General features: G+C 40.6%; 1 protein-coding gene and 1 long non-coding RNA gene across 5 annotated transcripts in view; one reads left to right on the top strand and one right to left on the bottom strand.

Moving 5' to 3' along the window:
- LOC138149373 (uncharacterized) overlaps positions 1-7491 on the top strand; it is a 42655-nt gene extending 35164 nt beyond the window's left edge. Inside the window, exons 2-3 of the long non-coding RNA XR_011165296.1 lie at positions 5286-5464; positions 7212-7491. This is a non-coding gene — a long non-coding RNA (uncharacterized lncRNA). The remainder of the gene's footprint in view (positions 1-5285; positions 5465-7211) is intronic.
- EYA2 (EYA transcriptional coactivator and phosphatase 2) overlaps positions 1-13185 on the bottom strand; it is a 252360-nt gene that overhangs the window by 163565 nt on the left and 75610 nt on the right. The window lies entirely within an intron of this gene.

The following is a 13185-nucleotide window of genomic DNA, read 5'->3' as shown; positions in this document are numbered from 1 at the left end:
CTCCCCCTCCCCCCAGCTACTTTTCTCCCTTAACATTCTTTTAAGGGAGAAAAGTAGCTGAGGGTTCTTCCTGTCTAATGAATGAGACAGATCTACCTTGACTAGGTATGAGATCTCTGCCTCTTTCTAAAAAGAGCTGTCTTTAAGCTTACACAAAGTTTGGGTCTTTAAGCTTACAAAACAATGTCAGGTCATCCATGAAGAAGAGAAAACACATCAGCTAAAGATTGGCAGTGACCTGGGATCAACAGAGTGATGCTGAGTAAGCGTGATCAGAAATGAGATCATGTGTGTAACCCCACCACACTTTCCCTACGTGTCTGTCCCCATCATTGATATTTCCTATGTAGTCTACTTTTCCTACTATATTTTTATGTGGGAGAATATGTCCCAAGTTTATGAATGAGGGAAATGTCTTATTGCCACTTTTCTTACTATGCAACCTCATTAAATGCCTTTGATTGGAATTGTGTCCTTTGACCATCTCGTAAATGTAAATATATCAGCTTGTGAGGGATGCTTTTAAGTAGATATGAATGCACAAAGTACACTGAACCTAGAATAACCTTGTTTATGGGATTCATTTGTGAGTTGAGGTGCTCTGAGGTGCTACGTAGATAATACGGATAGGAATTTAGAACAGAGGATTGATTGAGCTGGAAGGCTATAACTTCTCACCACTGTTTCAGGTTTTTTGGCCGTTATTATTGCTGTCTCCCCTTCTTTGAGTAGGAGGCCCAGAGGATTTTGAGGCTACAGGAGATACACATTACCTGAGACCCACTCACATCTTGTGGTGTGTATTTGGCAGAGCCTTTTCCTCCTTCCAAAAATTGAGATTTGAAGGCAGAGGATCCTTGTAAAGGGCTAAAGCATTAACTTTTAGGAATTTAACTACAAGGAATTTCTAACCCTATGTCAATTCATTGCCTGGAACAAAGGACAGAATTCAGTCCCTCATGTAGTAAAGGTTGAAGCAACTTAAAGGCCTATGGACCCTACACTTGATAGCTGATTATTCCATGCTCTAAAATACTGCTGTCAAACTCAAATAAACATAGGCAGGCACCCTGACTTAGAGAACCACAATTTAACACAACTTGTCTTTTATTGTATTTTTATTTATTTTGTTAAACATTTCCTAATTACATTTTAATCTGGTTCAGTGGCCAGCAGTCACAGGCAAGGAACCTGTGACCAAATGCTCGACAAGTCTGTCCTAAAAGATCTTTGCCCCTCAGAGTATGAGAAGCAGCACACAGCTAAGATTCTGGGAACTGACTGATTCTTCTCCTTGTAGAAAAATGGCAGCTAAAGGGTCTTCCTCTAATCTGACAACCAGGTGTGTGCAAAAAGGCCTTCCTCTCTCACTAACGGGTCTGAAGATTAAGCCCTTGGGCTCTAAGCTGAAAGGAGATAACAGAAACAATACTGCCTCTTTTGAGGGAAGGGGCTGCAGTTCAGTTGAGGATTCCAACTAAAACTAAAATTAGAGGAAGAAAAACATTCATTGATCACATGCCTCGGGAAGAAACGTCTGCTAGTGACTATAAGTCTAGAAATGAACCATCTAAATGTGATTACATATCACTCAAGAGCGTGAGAAAGCAGGCCCAGCGAGTAAAGCAGTGCTTGGACACTACCAGAAGGTCCTGGGGCATCATCAACATCAGCTGGCCCCTCCACACAAATTTTTTTCAGATGTGTCTGCTTTTCTCATTGATTGTGTGTGGGTATCGATGGGAGAATCTCTAGTTTATTGGAGAGAAATGTTCTATTGTTACTTTTCCTACTCAAGGCCTTTGTTTTAAACTAACAGCATTCTCTAGCTAATTAGTAAAAGTAAACAGGCTAGAAAAGGTTTGTGAGCTATCCTTTCTTTTTGATCAAGATGCATATTAAATGTGGGGCACATTTTTTTGGGGGTAGGAGGATATGCAAGAAGGGGCTGTCCCAAGGGTCAGACCACTTCATCTCTCTGGGCCTCACTACCCTTGTTTGTAAAATGAGAGGCTTGAACTAGGTAATCTCTGAGGCCCCTTGCAGCTCTAACATTCTGTGATTCTTACATATATAAGAATCCACTTTATTATAGGCAGACAGGGTGATTTGTAATGGGTATCACCAGGAAGCCTTTGTTTCCTGTTGTGCCTTAAGGTAGAAAGCCAGGTTCTCCAAAAGTTTTGGGAAAGCTTTTTCCTCCCTCTGTTATCATCATTTGTAGAAGAAGCAGGATTTGTTCTTCTCAAAAGGGGTGGGAGAGAGAAAACCTTTGAAAAGGTCTGAAAGACGTCTGAAAACACAGAAGTCCCTTTTGAGCTGCCACTGGTCAAGGGGGAATATCTGAATTTCTTAAGTGGCAGAAGGCAGATTCTATCCTCATGTAGACTCTGAGGGCCTAACAATCTGTTCTGCATCATCACAAATACCCACAGATCCTGAGCTGTTTTAGGCTTGGGTGCAACAGAAGCCGAGAAGAAAGAATGAATTCAAAGGTCCCTGCACTCATTTTCTCTGGGCAGGCCCACCAAGCAGCTTGCAGTGTGTATCAGGCTTGTCATCACCCCCATCCCCAGGGGCTATAGCATTAAGAGGACAGCCTGACTATGAGACTGGAGAGCAGTGTTCCAGAGAAGCAGTGGGGAAGGGGACCAGGGGATGACAGCTGGGGGGGAGGTGGGAGGGGAAGGGGGGAGAAGGGGGGCAAGGCTGGGATACTTCAAAGGCTCCCACTGATGTGAATGGATCAAAAGCATATGGAGAGTCCAAGCTAGAGCCCAGGCAGCTTTCCTTTACTTTTACTTCTGAACATACTGTTCAGCTAACTCAGCTGTGGACAGCTCAGTGCTCAGAGATAAGCACAAGCCCATTCAGTAGTATAAAGGTAGCAGATGGCGCGTCAGTGACTGTGGATTAAAAGGACTTTAGATGGAACACACTCCGATCACCCTCCAAAGTGGCATGAAATTCAAACCTACCAGTTTTGAATGGAAAGCAGAAACCTGGACAGAAGGTGGCTGCAGAACAACGCTTGAAATTTCAAGTCTCCTCCCACTTACAAAATGTCCACATGCAATAATAAATTGCTGGTTGGAAACAGCAATGAAAGAATGAAGAAGACTTTCCTGGTCTCCCTTTCTCTTTCCCCTGCCCCTGATAATGACCTTCTTCTTCAGACCTCACACAAAACTCTGTTTTGTAACTTTCTAATGCCTTCATAATGTAAGGCTGCATATTATAATCATCTGTATTGGTATGTGGATCCCCTGCTGGACATAAACCCCAGAAGGGCAGGGATTGAGGTTTACGACTTCCTTAACACCAAGCATAATATTGTGAACACAGTAAAATGTTTGTTGGTTGAGAACGGAGGATGCTGTCCTTTCTATAGAAAGAGAATGTCGGAGAGGCCAGGTAGCACAGCGAGTAAGAGCACCGGCTCCAGTGTTGAGAAGACCTGGAGATCGAATCCCGGGCTCAGACACTTAGCACCCACCCAGAAACACCTGGCCATGTAACCTTGAGCAAGTTACTTAACCCCAATTGCTTAGGGGCGGCCAGGTGGCTCAGCGAGTAAGAGCACTGGCTCCAGTGTCGGGATGACCTGGATCAAATCTGGGCTCGGATACTCAGCACCACACCCAGAAATAACTGGCTGTGTAACCTTGAGCAAGTTGCTTAACCCCGATTGCTTAAAAAAAAAAAAAGAGAGAATGTCATCGAATATATTTCTCAGTGGAAGCCTTCTCTAGATCACCAAACTAGGCCGTACTTCCCATCCCATGCAGGTAGCCACCAAGGCCATCTTGATATCCATATATCCTTTACCCCTCTATCACTTGCAAATACCACCCTGTTCCTGGAAAAGGTTGTCAAATGACTCTACCCTATAGATCAAATCATCATCCCTGTGATGTTACTTCCCTGGTTACCACTCCCCTACATCTATTGTTTTCCCCTATTAGAAGCTAAGCCTAAGTTTCTCCCTCAACAAAAGAGGATTAATACTTGTACCAACTACTTAAGAGAACTGTTAGATAAGTTAATATTAGAAGGTAACCTTGAAGGCAGAGAATGTCTCACTTTTTGTATTTGTATTCTCAATATTAGGCACAATGTCTGACACATAGTAAGCACTTAGCAAATGTTTTTTCATTTATTCATAAAAATAGAAAAAAATGGCTCTAAAATATACGTGGAGGGTCATTTTTTTAAAGCACTGGGGAAAGGTTAACAATAATAGCTGATAATAGCTAACATTTACATAGCTCTTAGTACATGCCAGACATTGTGCTAAGCCCTTTGCAATCATTATCTCATTTAATCCTTACAATAACCCCTGAATGTAGGTGCTATTGTTCCCATATTACACCAAAAAGAAACTGAGGCAGAAGTTAAGTGATTTGCACAGGGTCACATGACTAGTAGGTATTTGAGCCCAGACTCTCCTCCTCTCCTCTTCTGGCTCTTTCAAAGCCCACTTCCTCAAAGACGCTTTATTTAACTGCTCCAAGACACAATGATCTGCCATGTCTGACCCTCTATTGTGCTTGTTGGCTATAATCAAGAAAGCCAACTGTTGTACTTTATTTTTTTTGGAGGGAGGAAGGCAGGACAATTGGGGTTAAGTGACTTGCCCAAGGTCACACAGCTAGCAAGTGTATCAAGTGTCTGAGGCCACATTTGAACTCAGGTCCTCCTGACTCCAGGGCCAGTGTGTTCTATTCACTGCGCCACCTAGCTGTCCCACCGTTATCCTTATAGTACTTGTACCCAGCACCATGATAGGCACTATGCATTCTTATGGAAAGTACAGTCTAGTTGGGGAGATGAGACATTCACAAAGGAACCAATCAGAGGCAACAGGATATAGGGGAAGGGGCAATAGACTTAGATTAAAGGGATTTAGGTTCTAGTTCTGACTTTGAAATTTATTAGCTGTGAGATCTTTTGGCAAATCATTTCTACCTGAGCCTCGGCTTCTATCTCTGCAAAATAGGATTAATACTTGCACCAACTGCCTAAAAGAATCACTATAAAAATTAGATAAATTAATACAAGTAAAGTGCTTTGCAAAACTTATGGAAACATAAAGCATAACACCTAGAAAAAATGATTTTAAAGCATAAAATATTCTTGTTATCATGAGTCAGCCAGGTGGTGTTTTGTCCTTCATATTCAAAGAGGACCAATGACAGCATGGGGTGATGTCTTGACTAGTGTGTGAAGTGGATTTAAGTGAGGGAGAGCTGCCCAAAGTCATTAGCCTCACTCTCTCTTTTCAGAGGCAGCAAAGTTCAGTGGCAAGACACAAATCAAGATGCAGTGGCCTGGGATGCAGTGGATGACCTCTGATGTCTGACCAAGCTTTAAGCACCCCACAAGCCTGCTTCAGCTTCAGGGCTGCTGCAAGAAACTGATCTCATCCGCCCATTCCACCAGTGGAAGTCTTCATATGCTTGGAGTAGGCATCCCCTAACTCACTGATGGGTCTGAGGTCTGACGGTTACCCTCAACCTAGTTTAGCCTGTTTGCTGAGACAGTTTATTGGGGGTAAACTGGCTGCTGTGTGTGCTGCACTTTCTTGGAGCAACAGGGAAACTTGAGTGCCAGGTAGACACCAAAGGTAGAGAAGCAGCCCTGAGAAGGGCTTGGCAAATCCTCACACCAGAGGTACTAGTTAGTCTTCCCTGAACACTCCAAGAGCACTGGACTTGGAGTGAAGAAGTCCTGAGTTTAAATCTACTTTTAGACATTTATTGGCTGTGTGACCCTAGGAAAGTCACTTAAACTTTCTGTGCCTCATTCTCCTTATCTGTAAAATGGAGATAAGAATAATGCTTACCTCCCAGGATTGTTACAAGGATAAAATGAGATGATGTTTGCAAAGTGCTTTGCAAACTTTAAAATGCTACATAAATGCTAACTATTGTTATCATTATTATCAACCAACCCATCATTATTCTCATGGTTCTGTGGAAAAATATTGAACAACTGGGTCCAAATACCAGTTTTGCTGCTTACTACCTGTGTGACCTCAAGTCATTTCTGGGCCACTTTCTTTACCTGTAAAATGAAGAGGTTGAATTAACTTACCTCTAAAGTCCCTTCCAGTTCTATATCTGTGATACACATACATACCTATATATACACACACATATACATACTATAAACAAATATATATATACACATATATGATAGCTATATCCATGAATAACATCCAGTAGACTTTTTTTTTTTTGCTTTTTGGAGGGGGGAAAGCAGGGCAATTTGGATTAAGTGACTCACCCAAGGTCACATAGCTAGTAAGTGTTAAGTGTCTGAGGTAGGATTTGAACTCAGGTCCTCCAGATTCCAGGGCCAATGTCCTATTCACTGAGCCACCTAGCTGACCCTAGACATTCCTTTATTAAGCAGGAGTCTATGTGAGGCGCTGGGAGACACAAAAGATGAATGAGACAGGGCTCTGCCTAGAGCTCACAGCTTAGGATCAGATATGGACATGCATGATCATACTGTAATATAAATCCCTTCATGTTACTGTTTGGATGACCTGCTATGAAATGAAAGGAAAAGAGGGACTAAGTAAAAAGCAGAAACCCAGCGAGGAAAGAGCCATAGGATTACATATGTAGAGCCAGAAAGGACCTCAGAGGTCACAGAGTCCAACCCCCTCATTTAACAGGTGAGGAAACGGAAGCTGAGAGAATGATTTGCATTTCTCTCAGAAGATAGACACAAGAGGGACACATAGCAATGTCTGAGGTAACACAGGAGCCCAAGCCTTATGGTATCCCAAGTCCATGGCTGAATTCAGTAAACATGATGCCTATAGTTTTTCCTTATTGAAGGACCAAAATGGGGAAGGAAAAAAAATCAGTGAAATCAGAAAGTTTCTGAGAGTTCTCATAAACAAAACATTAGGCTGGCTCAGTGAGAGTTCCAATCTTGCTGAAGTAGTAGTTTTCTTTCAATCTGATTTGGGGACATTCTTACCAGTTCCTGAAAGCACTACATATAAGGCAAATATTTATTTTAAAAATTACAATGGATTAAAACTCATTTGTGGAATTTCAAGACACCTTTTGAGTCAACTGGAAATGCCGTTGGGTATTTTCAAACCAGACGTTGGGATCAGTGCAACAGACCTCATGCTGAAACTCAACAGTTATAGAAAACTGACTAAATAATTTCCATTCTTTCCTACATAGAGTCATGGATTTAGAACAGGAAGAAACCAATGAGATCATTCACTTCTTCATTTCCTAGATGAGGAAACTGAAGCCTAGAAAGCTGGATAGAGGGCTACATTTGGATATGAGAAGACTTAAATTCAAATCCTGCTCAAGATACTCATTAGCTCAATGACCCCCCGAGTAAATTACTTCTCTGTACCTCAGTTTTCTTATATGTAAAATGAGTATAATAATAAAAATAATATCTGCCTCAAGGAGTCAAAGTGTGGAGCAGAGATAATCTATGTAAAGTACTTCATAAACCTTAAAGTGATATATAACTATCATTATTACCACTCTAGGTCACACAAAGAGTGAGAAAGTTGATAACCCTCCCTTTGGCTGAATGGGGGACACTCAGACTCCTCCCTCCAGACTAGATTATAGAACATAGGTAAGCAAGGAAGAACCTAGTTACAATTCACAGGTTTTTCATTGCCTTAAGTTACAGGAACTGTAACTTTAGACAGAAGAAACATGAACCCATTCACACATTGATGGAGTTTCATTCATTCTACAACTATTACCTTCATGCACTCAGTGTTCTAGTCTAATTGACCTACTTTCTGTTCCCTAAACTCGGCACTCTGTCCTCCATCTCTGTGCCTTTGTATCTCCATCATGCCCCGAATGTACTCTTTCCTCATCTCTGACATTTAAAATCTCTAGCTTCCATCAAGGTTAAGTCTATATAGTCTCTGTTTCTCTCCTTTCCTTCCTCCCTGCCCCTATCTTCCCCTCCCTTCTTCTTTCCTCCCTTTCCCCCGCCCTGTTTCTCTTTCCCCTTCCTCAAATTATTACATTACTTGTATGATACAATATACATCAGTAGAATGTAAGTACTTAAAGCCAGGGACTGGCTTGGGCTTTGATTCTCCAGTGGTGAGCACAACACCTTGCACAGAGATGCTTAGCAGATGCTGGTTGGATTGGAATGGAAGTATTTGTTAGGAACCCATGAGGAAGACCCTGTACTGAGTCTTATACAAGAGCCAAACACGAAGAAAATGTGTCGTTATGACCCAAAGAATAGGAAAGGTACATAAATATAACTTCAATAATATATGCTCCATTCATTAAAACTGAAATACATTGCCCTTTTTATTTGCTGAGCTCAAATAACTCATTTAAACATCAGTGATGCAGTTGTCATTTTTATGGCTTGTTAACTCAATGGTTCTAGGATTAAGGAGATTAAATTAATTTGTCAAAAAAGAAGCCTCTATATTTTACCCTATTCTAGCTACATCATTCCAGCAAGTGGTCACCCAAACCCAGTCTGAAGACATATGGTGACAAGAAATTCACTACTTCATGAAGCTCTGTTTGTCAACAACACTAATTAATAGGCAGTGTTATGTAACGAAAAGAGCTGCAGATTTGGACTCTGAAGATACGGATTTGAAACCTGACTCTGCTACTTATCACCTATGTGACTTTAAGCAAGTCACTTAACCTTTCTAGAACTAAGTTTTCTCATCTGTAAACTGGGGTAATTAGATGCTGTGCTAAGGTCTCTTTCAGCTCTAAAATCTACAGTGCTACTAAATTCTTCCTTTTGATGAGCTGAAAACCCTGCCCCTTCTTTCCCCCACCCCCACAATGTCCCCTTTCACTCTCCTTATATTAGAACCCAAAAACCTATTTCACAGTTTTCTTATATAAAACATGTAAAATTTTATTAGTATAAACTCTGACCAGGGTTAAGAACTACAGATACTGAACAGCTAATGTGTCATAGTGGATACAAGAACCAGACAGTCAGGAAGACATGAGTTTGAATTCCTTCTCAGATACTCAACAATTTTGTGACCCTGGGCAAGTCACTTAACCTAGGCCCAACTCAGTTACATCATCTGTAAAATTAGTTTAAGAATAGCATCTACCTTACAGGAATGCTGTGAGGATCAAAATATACACAGATATATATATATATATATATATATATATATATATATATATATATACACACACACATAAATACACAAACATACACACATATCACTTTGTAAAACTCGAGGTGCCAAAATAGTTTTCATGATGACGGTGATAATAAACCTTTTATCATCTCTACACTGCTCTGCTCATCTCCTCCCCACTACACACACATTTGCTCCAGGGCATTTCATTTGGCAAGGTGTTTATTCCAGTCCAACTCTCCAACAACGAGTGCAGATCCTCACTGAATTCTACTGTATATTGCCTACTGCTGGCTCAAGTCACAAAAAAATGAACCATTTGCTTAGTGATGTGTTGAGCCTAGACCACCCATTTACCATTCCAGCTAATTTTGGTCTCTTTCTTAAAAGGTGCACAAGAAAAGATGGGTACTTTACTAGGGATTTCACAGTTTAATTGTATAGAAATCAAAAAAAAAGAACTAGCCCCCAAACCCTTAACCAAATGCCCTCTAACCACTACCCCTCCCCTCCATCAAAAAAAAAATCTCCCAAATAAAACAGCTAACTCATGGAATTGGCTGAAGGTTCAGTGCCCACCCTCGCTGATGTCTGCAGTTCAAAGAGGAAAATCAAGCCTTCTAAGCTGTGGGAAGTTTCAAAGTAATGTTGTGAGAGAAGTGGGGCTCAAGTATGGGCTGCGAAACAAAATCTTTGCTGCCAAAGGCATTTTAGCCTTGAGTTTATAGTCACGGTTCTTATCAGCAGCACCTCCTTCTTTGATGCTGCTGGTATGAAGGCTGTTCAGAACTCCTCTGTTTTATGCTGCCGGTAGCTTTTCTCTCTTACCTGAACTGGAACCCATCTCCACTGAACTGGAACCAACTGTTCCAACACGAAGAGCCTTGTTTGGAGTCATGCAGAAGAAGGGACTTTCTAACCAGGGTGTGGGGGATGAGATGGTTAGTGAAAGGGAGTTTGGGAACATAAGAGCCACAAGAGTCCTTAGTCTGCTCAAATCACCATTAGTCACTGACACTGCTTGACTCTTGCCAAACGGAGAGAAGCAGATGTTTCCAAGAGAGCCTCTTCTAGTGATTTATGTCTTTTAATTACATCATTGTTCTGAAAAAAAAGTTTTTAGCCATTGGGGGGGGATTTTTAATTTTTAAATTTCCCCCTTCCCCATAACACTGTTTTTATTTACATGGTGTCATTTTTATGCTTTTGTCTTTTGCAGTAACTCTTTTAAAGAAAATGTCATTTACATTTTGAAAAAAAATTGTTAATAATTTTGAAAATGCTGAAAGTAATTAAAAAATGAAAGTTGTCAAAAGTGGTGGAAAGAACAATGGATTTGGAGTCTGGGTCATGGTTTTATCCCCTGTAAATGATGGAGACAGACTAGATGATCTCTATATCTCTCGTAGCTCTGAATCGTGTACTATTTTTCTTCTTTTGACCTGTTACCCCAGTATCTCCTCCCCCAGAAGAGAGGGATATCACAATAAAATACTCCAAAGGGAAGGCCCTTTGGAGGCCTTCCAATATTTTCAAAATTATTGATAAATATCTAGTAGAGACCCTTTCCAGACCAAATGACCCTCCAGTGTGTGGAGAAATTATCCAACAGCTGTTGGATGGTTTGGAACAGCTGAAGTGCTCCACATTTGACAGGAGAAAAAGGCCAAATGCTAAGAAAGGGGCCAGTCTCAGGACTTTGCAGAGGTGCATACAGCCCTCCACTTACTCACTCAGGGATTCAGTGACTACTCCAATTCTACTTTAAATGTGATCACTTCTGGGGGGAGGGAGGTAACCAAGGAGTCTTGTTCCCACTGATCACAGAGCAAAATAGAAAAGGAAAAGTCAAGGCTACTGTGATAGCATGTTATCCCTGGGCAAGAAGAATTTGTTTTTCTTCTTAATATAGTTCCTGTTAGAAGAGTAAATTTTAAGGATCTTCAGATCTAAAATATACCAGTAGCCCTTTAAAAGGGCTTCTGATATGGCGAGAGAGACTAAATGGTACACATTTCTAAGAGAGATGATAAGATCCATATTGTTTTCTTTCCAAATAATTTTAAGATTAACCTCTTGAATATTGTCTTTGCTCTTGTGCCCCCAGTGCTTAATAGTGTCTGGCAAATATTAGGTGTTTATTAACTGCTTAATTGCAAGCAGAAATGATATTTTAATTACCTTTGTATCTCTCCCAAACTAGAGAGCCTTGCACATGGAAAGTGCTTATTAAACTGTTAAATGAATGGATGCTAGCCAGGTCTTTTGACCTTGGACTATTTATCATTTTATAGCAAAGACTTGGACGAAGGTATAGATGACATGCTCCTCAGATTTTCAGAAGACACAGAGCTGGAATGGGATGACCAATACACTAAATGGCAATTAGGATGCAAAAAGTAGTTCCTTATTATATATAATATCAGACTTCTTCAAAGTGTTAATCAGTGGTACTGATTCCCGCGCACCCCATTTCTCCCTATTCCTATATTTTCTTTCTTTAAAACAAATCCTTTTTTTTTTTTTAACAAGGACAGCCCTCTGTGAGGGTAAAGAGATATGGTGTGAAATCTAGGTATGAAAAAATGTAATTTAAAAATTATTTTAGGGGCGGTTAGGTGGCGCAGTGAGTAAAATGCTGGCCCTAGAGTCAGGAGGACCTGAGTTCAATTCCGGCCTCAGACACTTAACACTCACACAAAAAAACTAGCCGTGTAACCTTGGGCAAGTTACTTAACCCCAATTGCCCTCCAAAAAGGCAAAAAAATTAAAAAAAAAAAAACAAACAGTTCCTCTAGAGAAGATCTTTGAGGTTTGGTGGATAAACTCATTATGATTCAGCAGCATGATATAGAAACCAAGAAAGTTAAGTCAAAAAAGGAATCGTAGACAAGCAGGGCAGTTTTGAAAATGAGACATGTCAAATTGATCATAAACTTCAGAAAAGCAAGCTCTACAAAATAGAGACTCACCATGGCTAGTATATGATCCCCTTCTGTTCTATTATGAATATTTAAACAGTTTTTTTGGGGGGGGACTTAAGTACAGAATTTTAAAAGTGAATTTTTTAAAAAAGAGGAAATCAAAGCAAATTTAGCCTGCATGAAGAGAGACACTATGTTCAAGACCAGGCAGATGACTGTTCCATTGTATTCTGCCCTGGCTAGAACACATCTGAAATACTGTGTTAAATTCTGGGCACCTCTTTTTAGGAAGGATATTGCTAAGTTGGAGAGAATGCAGAGGGGGGCAATGAGGACACTGAAGAACTTCAAGCTCATTTCTTATAAAGATTGGTTGAAGGAAGTCAAGATGATTAGCCTGGAGAGGAGAACACAGTGGGGGTGGGGAGAGGACTGGAACAGGATGACTGCCTCATGAGTATTTGAAGGACTGTCATGTAGAAAAAGAACCGAACTTGTTCTATGTAGCCACAGAGGGAAAAACAAGAGGACAAGGGGGACAAGTTGCAAAGAGAAACATTTAGACTCGACATAAGAAAAGACTTTTTAATACTCAAGGCTATCCAAAAGTAGAATGACTGACTGGGGAGACGTGTAGGCTTCACCTCATTGGGAATCTTCAAGCAAAGGCCTAGTCATGATTTATTAGGTCTATTGTAGAAGGGATACTTGTTCAGATATGGGTTCTATTATATGGTCTCTGGTTCCCTCTTCCTCTGAGGTTCTATGATTGGACCTGTGCTGTACCCAAATACATCTGTAACCATAAAATCTCAAAGTCGAAAGAGACTCTAGAGAACTTCCTGTCTAGATTCAGGAAGATATGAGTTGAAATCTTGCCTCAAACACTTACTGTATGTCCCTAGGTGAGTCACTTAATCTCTCTGAACCTCAGTTTCCTCATCTGTAAAACGGAGATAATAATATCACCTTTCTCCTGGGGTTTTTGTGAGGAGAAAATAAGATAACATATGCGCAGGACTTTGCAGATCTTAAAATGCTATATAAATGTCAACTGTGATTCTTATTATGTAGTCCAACTTCTTGCCCAATACATGAATCTCTTCT

The sequence above is a fragment of the Petaurus breviceps genome, unplaced genomic scaffold (assembly GCF_028583685.1).
Source record: "Petaurus breviceps papuanus isolate PSGF00001 unplaced genomic scaffold, PetGlider_PUasm1.0 90847, whole genome shotgun sequence".
Taxonomy (NCBI): domain Eukaryota; kingdom Metazoa; phylum Chordata; class Mammalia; order Diprotodontia; family Petauridae; genus Petaurus; species Petaurus breviceps.
Note: the sequence above shows the minus strand (reverse complement) of the source record. Positions and strands in the feature narration are given on the sequence as shown.